Source organism: Haliotis cracherodii, unplaced genomic scaffold (genome assembly GCF_022045235.1).
Source record: "Haliotis cracherodii isolate W230 unplaced genomic scaffold, xgHalCrac1.p SCAF_22, whole genome shotgun sequence".
In the NCBI taxonomy this organism is placed as follows: domain Eukaryota; kingdom Metazoa; phylum Mollusca; class Gastropoda; order Lepetellida; family Haliotidae; genus Haliotis; species Haliotis cracherodii.
The window spans coordinates 4160854-4174334 of record NW_027266278.1 but is presented as its reverse complement, the minus strand read 5'-3'; the positions used below and the strand labels follow the sequence as shown (position 1 = coordinate 4174334).

General features: G+C 39.9%; 1 pseudogene; it reads right to left on the bottom strand.

The window, feature by feature from the left end:
* The window catches only part of LOC139471206 (multidrug resistance-associated protein 1-like), a 63482-nt pseudogene extending 52844 nt beyond the window's left edge, over positions 1-10638 (bottom strand).
* Positions 10639-13481: the final 2843 nt, after the last annotated feature.

Below are 13481 nucleotides of genomic sequence, written 5' to 3'. Positions count from 1 at the left end.
AGTGATAGCGAGTCTGGACCAGACAATCCAGTGACGTACCTCCTTTATGAAGTTGGTGTAGAGCGGGATGATGCCGGCCACGCCCAGCTGCAGCCAGAACACGAAGAGGATGCTGGAAGTTGTCACTCCATGAGATGTGCACAGGAGCGACAACATGGCCGCCAACAGCTGGAACATAATGTCGCAAGTTTAATGTTATTCACACATTGTACCTTGGTTGGTAACCAAACCCTGATGGTGATTGGCGGCAAGCCCCCATACTGATATACTTTAGTCGTACATCTTCCCAAGGCAAGTGCGTTAACTGACTTTAAAAGTCCAGTGTCCACCCTTGCCAAACTAGCCTGGAATTTTCGGAGTTACATTTTAGCTGGACTAACGTGTCTATGCCTAGTCCAGTCAAAATCGCGTGACGAACTAGACATCCAGTTCGCAAACCACATCTCAACGGGCAGATTTCGGTCGACTGCAGGATTGGCAAATCATGTGTTCTGCCAACTGGGCGTCGACAAATATTTGGCAAATCTTTTCATGTTCTTAATCAAGGTGCTCAAGTGATTTCAGGCACTTCGCAAGGAAAGACCCTTTTCATTACAAATTTGATCTTGATTATCGATCAGGTCATCTGCACAGGTCGCCGCCATATTGTCTGAAGCAAGTGGTAAGAGAGGTCGAATCTAATTGGTCAATTGGAGGGACATAACTTGTAACAGCCAATGGTGGCGCTACGATAACACAATAACACATTATTAATGTACATCCAACATGACCAGTAAATATCTGTTTTAAGTTAAATTGCTATTGCCGCAAAAAACCCGACTGAAGAATGTCCTGGAACAAATAAGTGTAAAACATGTCCTTATGAATGTCAAATGTCCGATCCCTGTCTTTCCATGCTATTCATATTTGTACCACAACACGACATACCGTCAACAAATACATGAATGTCAATATTGTCACTGTAGACGGCAGCGAGACTATAAACTGTAGTATAAATAAGAAGGCTCCATTTCGTGATTATATAAACTGCCGGACAAAAGAAAGTAACACCCGAAGTTTGATGGTGGCTAAAAATGAATAAACAAGAAATGGTTATTCGATGGAGATGTATTAGATCATTGTTGTGTTTTGGACCTTAAGTTTGCAGTGTTTTGGCGACTGTTTTAAGCTTTGTAACGTTTTGATAACGTTTGTAGTTTTTGTAGTCAAATCCAATGTTCAAGTGTATACTTTCTTTTGCATGGCAGTTTATTTCGGATCGCTTTTAAAGACCTTTGAATAAAACCAGACATGCGGCCACGAAGCCCATATTATGCAGTCTTTTTTTAAGATATCAATCTTAAGTTGATAGTTGTATAACATGTGTGATTAGTTGTATAACTCGTGTGATTAGTTGTATAACACGTGTGATTAGTTGTATAACTCGTGTGATTAGTTGTATAACACGTGTGATTAGTTGTATAACACGTGTGATTAGTTGTATAACACGTGTGATTAGTTGTAAAACACGTGTGATCAGTTGTATAACATGTGTGATTAGTTGTATAACATGTGTGATGAGTTGTATAACTCCTGTGATCAGTTGTATAACATGTGTGATTAGTTGTATAACATGTGTGATGAGTTGTATAACGCGTGTGATTAGTTGTATAACATGTGTGATTAGTTGTATAACGCGTGGGGCTACTGTGGTGTTAACCTTAAGCATTTCCGCATCTCAAGCATTAAATAATAAGCTATAATAGTAAAGAAGAGGTGTCATTACAACGATGCGTCATTCCTATTACAGCGTAATGGTGTATGGCGTCAAGAATAATACGCTTTGCATCATTCCTATTATAACGTAATGATGTATGTTGTCAACAATAATACACTTTACGTCAATCCTATTATAACGTTATGAGGTACGCCGTCAACAATAACATAAGGGTAACGCTATTTTTCAGGGCATTATCATTTGTAGAACGAGGTTTTCCATTAACTGCCCGACGAAGGAGGGCTTCTTCAAATGATAATGCCCTGAAACGTCATAGAACAAACTAGATGACGTTACTATAATACGTGACGTCATTTTCTCTACCCTATGACGTCACCTAACAACGGGCTTGATATTGGCCCGTCGTCAAGCAATATGAGGGCATTATCAAGTTACAGTGGCCCGCTCATTTCTGATAACGTGTGGGCGGCTTAATGATAATACTATCCATTTAGCTATAATACAATTTACGTCATTCCTATTATAACGTTATGAGGTACGCCGTCAACAATAAGAGACTTTACGTCAGTCCTATTATAACGTTAAGATGTATGACGTCAAAATTAATACGCCTTACGTCATTCCTATTATAACGTTATGCTCTACAGTGTCAACTATTTATAATACTTGTTGTACATGAACAATGAACTCACGTATGTCACAGCCTCCAGAGACCGTCCCACATAGAACATGACGGTGTACGGGGGACTGTGGACATCAGAATCCAAGCCCGCGAACACTTTCACCGCCTCGAACCCGACCAGCACCAAACACAGGCTCTGAAACATTGAAGAGTGAGGTGTACACCATTAAGCACTATTGCAACATCAGCACCATAAATAGGCTTCCTTTCACTGTACCCGCCGATCTATAAACGTTATCATTTATATAAACCTTTTTTGTGTGGGAATTGTTAAACAGTTTTCTTGCAAGTAAACTGAGCTTGAAAGGTGGGAATTTAGCCAACGTGTGAGTTGGGGTTAGTTAGTGAATAGGTGAGCGATAGTGTCTCAAGGCCGCAGTCAGCAACACTCCAGCTGTGTCACGTAACGCAATGCAATGGTGGGAGTTCGGGTTAGTGAATGAATAGGTGAGCGACAGTGTCTCAAGGCCGCAGTCAGCAACACTCCAACTGTGTCATGTAACGCAATGTAATGGTGCAACCGCACTTGCTGCATGAATGGCATTCTCTGATCACGGAGGGGCGGTCGGGTAGCCTAGTGGTTAAAGCGTTCGCTCGTCACACCGAAGACCCGGGTTCGATTCCCGACATGGGTACAATGTGTAAAGCCCATTTCTGGTGTCCCCTGCCGTGATATTGCTGGAATATTGCTAAAAGCGGCGTAAAACCATACTCACTCACTCACTCTGATCACGCATCTCCACACCAATGATGTGATCTAGCTGCCGCATTCCTCATCAGTTCCTCGTATCACATCAGTTTCATATACATCACTACTTGTGGCTTTGAATGAGGATTTCAGATCGAAAACAAAAACCGGTGGTGATTTTGTAGGGCTCGCAATCCTTTCCAAAATCCGTAGCGGCTTTTGTTTTCAATCTTACATTTTCGATGGAATAATTTTTTGGGGGATAAGTGAACAATAATTTGTATGCTGCCATTTAAAGTATGTTGTAGCCAATCGGGGATGTAGACGTTAATCCAACAGAACACATCAGCACACTTGTTGAACAGGGCGATCAGAAGCGCCAGTAGAAAGTGCTATAAACAATGCCGGGATGAGGGTCTGGTAACCGGAAGTGGGCTGCGACCAATCACATAGAGTACATGTCTATTTGTTCATTACATCAACCATCTGGTGTCTGTTAATCAAATACATGGCGCAGTGATAAATGTGTATTAGTGCTACTTGGGCGCAAAACAACAATCACTCTACGCCCAGTGGGAATTCCCCTTGACGTCATAACATAACCGTATATAAGTGAGTGTATATGGTTTTACGCCGCTTTTAGTAATAGTCCAGCAATATCACGGCGGGGGACACCAGGAATGGGTTTCACACATTGTACCCATGTGAGAAATCGAACGCGGGTCTTCGCGTGACGAGCGAACGCCTTAACCACGAGGCCACCCCACTGCCCATGCCGTAGATGAGGGTCCTGACTCACGGGTTTTGCGACGCTGAGAGTCGACGTCGGTAGCGGCAGTCCCGGGGCACACTTGAGGAGGTAGATGAGGTAAGGCAGAAGAGTGACCCACAGCCAGCCGCAAGGGACATACACCAACACGGTGTCCTGGAAACAGGAAGTGAACTCTGGCCACGTGTTCTCCCATAGCAACGTCTCGTTCTGGAACAGAAAGGGAAACAAGTCTTCAATTATCGAGATGATAAATGCACAAAAAGGCATTTCGTGACATTTGTAGCCTAAAGTATTAACCGTTGCTTCAAAAAGGCCACCGACAGGGCAAGAGTTAAACTATGACATTTACTACCCTAACACATAACGGGGAAAGGGTTAAACTATGACTATGCCATCTACTACCCCAACACATAACAGGACAAGGGTTAAACTATGCCATGTACTATCCCAACACATGACAGGGCAAGGGTTAATCTATGCCATGAACAACCTTTCCATTGACAGAGAAAGGGTTAAATATGCCATCTACTACCTGTACAAGCGACACGGCTAGGGTTAAACTATGCCATCTACTATCCCAACACATGACAGGGCAAGGGTTTAACTATGCCATCTACTACCCCTACACACGACATGGCGAGGGTTAAACTATGCCATCTACTATCCCAACACATGACAGGGCAAGGGTTAATCTATGCCATCTACTACCCCTACACACGACAGGACAAGGGTTAATCTATGCCATCTACAACCTTTCCATTGACAGAGAAAGGGTTAAATATGCCGCAATTAGCTGTATAGAGTTGCGTCTCTCAGACGTGCCAGAAACCTAGGATCGTGGGTTCGAATCCCGGTTCGTCACGATTGTGTTTCTAGGTCTGTCAACAGTATACCTGAGCTCGTTGGTTTCATCAAAGTGGTAAACGTTTGACACCATGTCGGGCTTTCCTCCCACATTAAGCTGACACGCCGTGAGGTAACTAGAATAATGTTAAAAGCGGCGTTAAACCAACTCACTCACTCATCAACGCGATATGCAGATTCGCAGAATCCTATGACAGTCGGATCAAAATAGTGCTTTCCTTTTAGATAAAGATGATACAACGTGGTATAATTGTAAAATCTTCAAAGAGGCGTCAAACACTCACTCGCTCACGCTCTCATTCATCAATGATGAAAATGAAATAGAGTTCACCTACCCATAATGGTGACCCGCCGCATAGTTCCATCGGATCAAAGTGCTGAAACAGAATCTTCCTTCATCAATCATGCGACACACAGGTGAACGTGCTTGAAGGTGGATGATTATATGTATATTTGTTGCAAGAGTGGTGCTCTTAGCATTTCCTAAGAGATCAATATATAGTCAACATACTCTATTCTCAAAGACGGCCTTAAAACACTCTGAAACATATTCATCATAGTTTCGCAAGTTTGTGTACACATTTAAAATCCCCATCTTCATAATCCCAATCTTCAAAATCCCCATCGTCATATTCCTAATCTTCACAATCCTCATCTTCATAATCCCCATCTTCGCAATCCCCATCTTCATAATCCCCACCTTCATAACCCCCACATTCATAATTCCCATCTTCATAATCCCAATCTTTATAATCCCCATTTTCATAATCCCCATCTTCAAAATCCTCGTCTTCATAATCCCCATCTTCATAATCCCCGTTTTCATAATCCCCATCTTCATAATCCCTATCTTCATAATCCCCATCTCTATAATTCCCACCTTCATAATCCCCATCTTTATAATCCCCATCTTCATAATCCTCATCTTCATAATCCCTATCTTAATAATCCCATCTTCATAATCCCCATCTCTATAATCCCCACCTTCATAATCCCCACCTTCATAATCCCTATCTTCATAATCCCTATCTTCATAATCCCCATTTTCATAATCCATATCTTTGTAATCCCCATTTTCATAATCCCCATCTTCAAAATCCTCATCTTCAAAATCACCATTTTAATAATTCCCATCTTCATAATCCCAATCTTTATAATCCCCATTTTCATAATATCCATCTTGATAATCCTCATCTTCATAATCCCCATCTTCATAATCCTCATCTTCAGAATCCCTATCTTCATAATCCCATCTTCATTATCCCCATTTTCATAATGCCCATCTTCATAATCCCCATCTTCATAATCCTCATCTTCATAATCCCTATCTTTATAATCCCATCTTCATAATCCCCATATTCATAATCCCCATCTTCATAATCCCTTCAATGTGATCCTGGTGACATTGGTCTCACAAATTCCAGTCAATTCAACTGGAGGCCTCTCAGACGTTATATGACCCACGGAGTATGTCCTACAATGAAACCTTCAAGCGTTCAATCTTCAAATGATTGTAGAAGTTCAAGGTCATATAAATACGCGTATTTGTAGTGACCACGTAGATGTGCGAGGCACATAAAAGCCTTGTTAATGATTGGTGAATTACGCTTGTATAAACATACGGGTAGACCTGATGGAGTGCACACTATATGTGATAAATTTTTTAATGAAGTTAGATTTCACCCTCTATTTGAATACCCATTGACATTACGCTGTGAAGTGTTTACATACTGGTGTTTAATACATGAAATAATTCCACTTAACTTCAAAATGTACTAAACTGTGTAACTACTTCAAATATGGGCCCTGGGTCTTATACGAAATAATTCTTTGATGAGTAGCGATAATAAATCGTGTTTCACGATCTTCCCGGGGAGAGTTTAATCAAAATATTATTATTATATTTCGATGAAGTTAAGGGTGTGGTAATAATCCGATATATTTCCATCGTAAGTTAACAGTAAGTATAAGAGAATACTATAAGTGACACGCAAGAACACACGTGTGTGTGGAAGGGGATGGCACTTTGAATCATCCGGTGTATATATCGATGCTAATATATAGTACAGCTGAAAAACAAAGCGGCGTTAAAACCCATCCACTCTACCAGTTATCAATCAATCCTTAACTCAAGTATTGCTACAATGACAGACTTTTCAGCTCTTTTCAGTGTGGCCTGTCCTTGAGTTCGGAGAGCTAACCCTTCTGAATAGTGTAAGCCCTGCCACGCAAACAGTTCATAAATAAATAAGTGATAGATCTAAAGGAGGAATGTGTGTTATACAAGTCGTTATCAGCTTACACAACCTCGGTGAAATAGCCCCTCCTCCGACACCTAAAACACCTCCCACACACTGCAACCCTGTAAGTATGCTTAGTGTTTAGGTCACAAGATCATTCAACAACAAAATCCCCAAAACATTCAGGCGATATTTTTTCACCCCTTTTATTGTCCTATCGATGTGTTTGGGTAAAGCTTCGATGCCACATTCAAACAAGGTCAAGGTTTCATACACTACAGTAAAATACGTTTATAACGAACACGCTTATAACGAACTAACGGATATTACGAACTGAATTTTTGGTCCCGGCCATTTGCTGTATAGATGTTGTATATATGCTAATTACGAACTACGGTTATAGCGAACTAAAATTAGTGGTCTATTTGAGTTCGTTATAACCGTAGTTTACTGTATGTGGCTAAAAATAAACAGTCCTAAACTTCTATGAAAAAAAATGCAAAAGAATTTTTGTAATAATATTTCTAAAATATTTAAAGTAATCGAAAACATTGCAATATTTTTTCAATATTACGTCCTTGTTATTAAATAGGGTGTGTTAAATAGGTTAGTGAATGAGTGAGAGTGAATATTACTTAACGCCGCATCAGCAATTCTGAGGCCATTCGCGACAAGGAGTCCGTGTGACGTACAACAAGTCATTATTACTGCTACCTTCTAAAATGGTATTTCTCAGCGTCTGATGACGGTAAATATTAATACTGATCGACCCTGTAAATGTAGAAATATCAATCACAAATTAGAAAACCAAATTGTTAATGAAATTTCAGTAAAATACGTTTATAACGAACACGCTTATAACGAACTGAATTTTTGGTCCCGTCCATTTGCGGTATAGATGTAGTATATATGCTTATAACGAACTACGGTTATAACGAACTGAAATTAGTGGTCTATTTGAGTTCGTTATAACCGTAGTTTACTGTTATTATGTGTCTTAATGAATTAATTTGGTGTTCTTAAGACAGTTTTATCTGTCAACTTTACAAGACATACAATCATTTTTTGTCGCTGAGAGGAGTAATAAGCCAATTTTAATTTAATCCACAGTGAAAGAACCTCGAAGAGGAATGTGTCTTAGCATCGCGATATCAGTTTATATAACAGCCGCGAGGCATACGCTTTACACACACGGTGACCTCATTAAACCGCCACCCCTAGCGGTGTGATATGACCAACATTATAAAATGGTATTATTAAATGCCAGCGTGTCAAACAAACGATTTACTCAACATTTTGAACGTGCATTATTGTGTGGTCCTAAACCAAGACTAAGCTATATAGCTGATTCGGCACAATATAGTGCTACAACAGAAGCGGTTTTTAACAAACATCTCCAAGTTCAGGGTTATTAGTTTAGTGAAGCAGTGCGGAAATATAAGGACCCTTTATAGATCTGACGATGCCTTGAACAACTGATGGAATACAGTAAAATACGTTTATAACGAACACGCTTATAAAGAACTGAATTTTTGGTCCCGGCCATTTGCTGTTTAGATGTTGTATATGTGCTTATAACGAACTACGGTTATAACGAACTAAAATTAGTGGTCTATTTGAGTTCGTAATAACCGTAGTTTACTGTACTAGTACTCAAATGAAGGATTTAACACACTTCGACCAAATACCATCTGAAGCATTAATGACAACTTACGCATTTGAAACAAAACGTGAAACGAATTACATAATAGTACACGTCTAATATATATTTATTTCACGTAAAATGCTTCCTGTTTTAAAAATCTAGCCAGGATATATTGATATGTTGCTGCAACTACAGCTTACACTGTACACCACTGCTACTACCGCAACCACTACTGCTACTAGTAGCAGTAATAGTAGCAGAAGTAATAGTAGAAGTAGTCGTAGTAGCAGTAGTAGCAGCATTAGTGGTAGTAGTTGTAGGGGTAGTAGCAGTAGCAGTAGCAGTAGCAATAATAATAGTGGCAGTAGTAGTTGTAGTGGTAGTAGTAGTAGTAGCAGTAGTAGTAGTAGTAGTAGTAGTAGTAGTAGTAGTAGTAGTAGTAGGATCAGCCACATCAGTAACAGTAGGAGAATTAGTAGCAGCAACGATAGTAGTAGTTGTTGTAGTAGCAGCAGCAGTAGCAGTAGCAATAATAATAGTGGGAGTAGTAGTTGTAGTAGTAGTAGTAGTAGTAGTAGTAGTAGTAGCAGTAGTAGTAGTAGTAGCAATAATAATAGTGGCAGTAGTAGTTGTAGTGGTAGTAGTAGTAGTAGAAGTAGGATCAGCCACATCAGTAACAGTAGGAGAATTAGTAGCAGCAACGATAGTAGTAGTTGTTGTAGTAGCAGCAGCAGTAGCAGTAGCAATAATAATAGTGGGAGTAGTAGTTGTAGTAGTAGTAGTAGTAGTAGTAGTAGTAGTAGTAGTAGTAGCAGTAGTAGTAGTAGTAGCAGTAGCAATAATAATAGTGGCAGTAGTAGTTGTAGTGGTAGTAGTAGTAGTAGTAGTAGTAGCAGCAGTAGTAGTAGTAGTAGTAGTAGTAGTAGTAGTAGTAGTAGTAGTAGTAGTAGTAGTAGAAGTAGGTTCAGCCGCATCAGTAACAGTAGGAGAATTAGTAGCAGCAACGATAGTAGTAGTTGTTGTAGTAGCAGCAGCAGTGTAGTAGTAGTCATGGTCGAAGTAGTAGTAATAGTAGTAGTAGTAGTAGTAATCGTTGTTGTAGTAGAAGTAGTAGTAGTAGTAGTAGTAGTAGTAGTAGTAGTAGTAGGTGTAGTAGTTGTAGTAGTACTAGTCGCGTTAGTAGTCAGGAAAAAGGTGAAATATTTCATTCAGGGCCACATTCAATGACTACCGCTGATATTGCTCTACTACAACTGCTACGTCAACTTCTGCAGCTAGTGATGCGGCTACTGTGTGCTCTATCCTTTATCTAAGTTCTATCGTTGATTACTAGCAGCAGGTACCGACATTTAAGATGGAATTATTATTGTCCATATAATTAATGAAGAGATGCTCTTTGAAACAATAATATTTTTGTGGACAAATATGTTCAGTCGGCTGTAGATTAATGTTATATTTCAGAATCAAAATGAAAATAATGTAGTATACTTTCTCACAGTGAATGTAAGCCCTTGAACTCACACTCGCGTGATTCTGTGATCCTAAACAGACATAGGCGCTCGTGTAATGGGGTTGCAATCATTTACAAAAATGTCCATTGCACGCCACATTGACATCTTTGTTGAATACAGTAAACTTCGGTTATAACGAACACGGTTATAACGAACTAACGGATATAACGAACTAACTTTTTAGTCCCGACTATATGCTGTAGTTATGCTGTATATATGCTTATAACGAATTACGGTTATAACGAACTAAAATTAGTAGTCCCTTTTAGTTCGTTATAACCGTAGTTTACTGTACATCTATATCTAGGAAAGACGCTTTAGGTATTTTTCTTAGCAGTGAATTGCATTATTGATAAATTAAATAATAATAATAAGAGTGAAATATACTCAAGACACCATGAGCATATAACACGTGCAAACAGCAGTATATTAATTCTTACCTTATCAGCTTTTCAATATTTGCAGATAATCCACTCCTCTACACCCCATGTGATATTCCTGCATGCGCTGTTTCGCGTCCTGGGGATATATGAAAATCAGGGTGGGATACCCGGTCGATCACGTGATACAGGGGAAATCACGTGACCGGCGAGGTACGTTATATAAGAGTACTTGGGGTAATTTGAATTTCGTATTTCACATTCATGTTTACGGCGTGAGCGGGGTTGTTATATGGGAAAATTTGATCAAATTCGTTTGATGGGAGAAGGCAGTGACAGTTACCTTGCCGGGGGCCATGTCGAGAGCTGTCGGAGGCATTTCAAGTTGATGGCGTCAACTCATGCAGACTAACTAACTCTTCTCATACAAACTTGAGATGGGTATTGGATACAATATTCTACAAAGCACAAGGCCGTATTTATATAGACTCACAATGTATTGTATAACTCAAAATTTTGAATTCAGAAGCAATTTAAAATATCAATGCAGGATTTGAAGTTCATAAATGGAACAAAACAAGATGCTGGAACAGCATAATGTTCACTCATTCAATAAATATGCAAGGATGCACGCGCCGGGACAGTGATGATTTGCCACAAAAGAACTCCAGAATGCGAACTTGCATTTTGGAATGGCGAAAACATTTTGAACGTACATGTATTTGGCAAGTGTATAACATCAAACACATGATAAAATTCGCTATTTGAAATCACCCGATACACCGAGAATTAAAACATGATGTTGTGGTACGTGTCATGGAGTGAGTGAGTGTGTGAGTGAGTGAGTGAATGAGTGAGTGAGTGAGTTGGGTTTAATGCCGTTTTTAACAGTATTCCATTTATATCACGGCGTGTCAGCTTAATGTTGGAGGAAAGCCCGAAGTGATGCAGTTCTCAGACGTTTACCACTTCGGTGAAACCCATGAGCACGGATATGGTGCTGACAAACCTAGAAACATAATCGGGGTGAACCGGGATTCGAGCCCACAATCATTTTTTTTTTTTGGTTGCAAACACATTTAGCATTGTTTACAAAGCCACATTATCACCCTTAAATACAGAACCAGAAATCGAAAATCTATTGACAGGGTTTTGTGACTTTCAATTGCTTCTCTGCTTCATATGGTTTGACTCGGTCCTTGCGGCCATCTTGAGTGAGTGAGTGAGTGAGTGGGTATGGTTTTACGCCGCTTTTAGCAATATTCCAGCAATATCACAGAGCGGCCATCTTGAAGAGCATACACCGTTAAATTGTACCAACCAGGAAACCCATGAAGATCCGGGGTAGAATAGGTCTTCTGCAACCCATGCTGGTCGTAAAAGGCGACTATATACTTGTCATAGAGGCGACTAACGGGATCGAAAAAACGATGTGCAAACTGTATGAATCCGCGAAAACATCGGTTATTCGATTCATACCTCAATGAACCGAAAAAAGTACACAGTCAATGCTTATAATTAAATTCGACAACGTAAAACATGTTTTATCTGCAATAGTTTAACCAAAAAACAGTTAAATATATCAAAACAGAGAAAAATGACGAGATTGATAACCATTTCAGATGCATGAATACATACTGTGACGTGACATGAATCAGGTGATCGTTTAATTTATGCATATAACTTGACACGCCTACACAGTCAGTAGCCAATCAACGGAGGGTATAGTCATAACAATGTTCATTGGACCATCAAGAGGCGAGAAGAACTGCAGCAGTCCCGGAAGAAATGTAACCAGGAAGAGGCGGCTGTTTCAAATGACATGGTCAGTTACCGCCAGATTCAAACATTACTTCCCTGTAACGGGAAAACAAAGCTTGAAAATACTAGCTAGAAATGAAAACCGAAGACATGAAAGTTGAACCGAGGCGAGCGGGAAAAAACAGGCGAGCGAGCCTGCACGTTTGCTGTTTCATTCCTTCTCGGCCTTCGGTCTCAATAGAGGGTAGTTTGGACGTTGAATATGCATGAATGTCACTGAATGGCATGTGCATGACGATACACGTGAGCAGAAAGGGAATTCCCTCGACTGTGATATTGGGATTCCCCGACATTCCGCAGTGATAAAAGTAGTGCGCCTCGGTGCAATAACACGTGACCAATGCAGCTAATCAGAAATTCAATGAACGCAACGAAAATTTTATTACTGCCCTGTGACGTTAGGGGTCATCGAGTGTGAAAAAGCTCCTCCCCTTGATCTATGATCTCTACACGCAATGTCACTGAATACGCCCAGCGATGTTGAGAGTTTTGAATACGTGTTTACAAAATATAGCCTGTTTCAAGCTGCATCGAGCAATGTAAGATAGTTACGCGATAAATCGCAAAGAAAAGTGAAGAACGAAGCGTGGTTTGATTCACGATAAAACATTGTTCTATCGTGACGTCATTTTTTGAGATTCGAACATACGCTCGCTACTTGATGACGTCTTTTATTGGACGACGTTACTTTTGAGTGGGAAGTGTCCAGTTCATAAAATGGACTTGTCCGACATTGTCGAGGTCGGATTCTTTTCAGGGAGTCATAATTACAGCAAACTACGACTATAACGAACTCACAGGGATCACTAATTTTAGTTTGTTATAATGGTAGTTCGTTATAAGCATACATACAGCACATATACAGCAAATATACAGCAAATGGGCGGGATCAAAACACATTTCGTTATATCCGTCAGTTCGTTATAAGCGTGTTCGTTATAAACGTAGTTAACTGTACTTATACTCGGGTACCTATTTTTAAAGCCTGTACATTTTATTATCATCCTCAAAGGATTTGTACAAAATGGTGATATCTCACATAAGAAATAAACGACTAGCGGTCGTGTTTTTCGTACAAAAACGTTTCGTTTTTGCGCCCCTCGTGGTTTGTTCTCCCTGCAGTGTTTTATTGTACGAAAAACAACCCCACTCGTTCTTTTT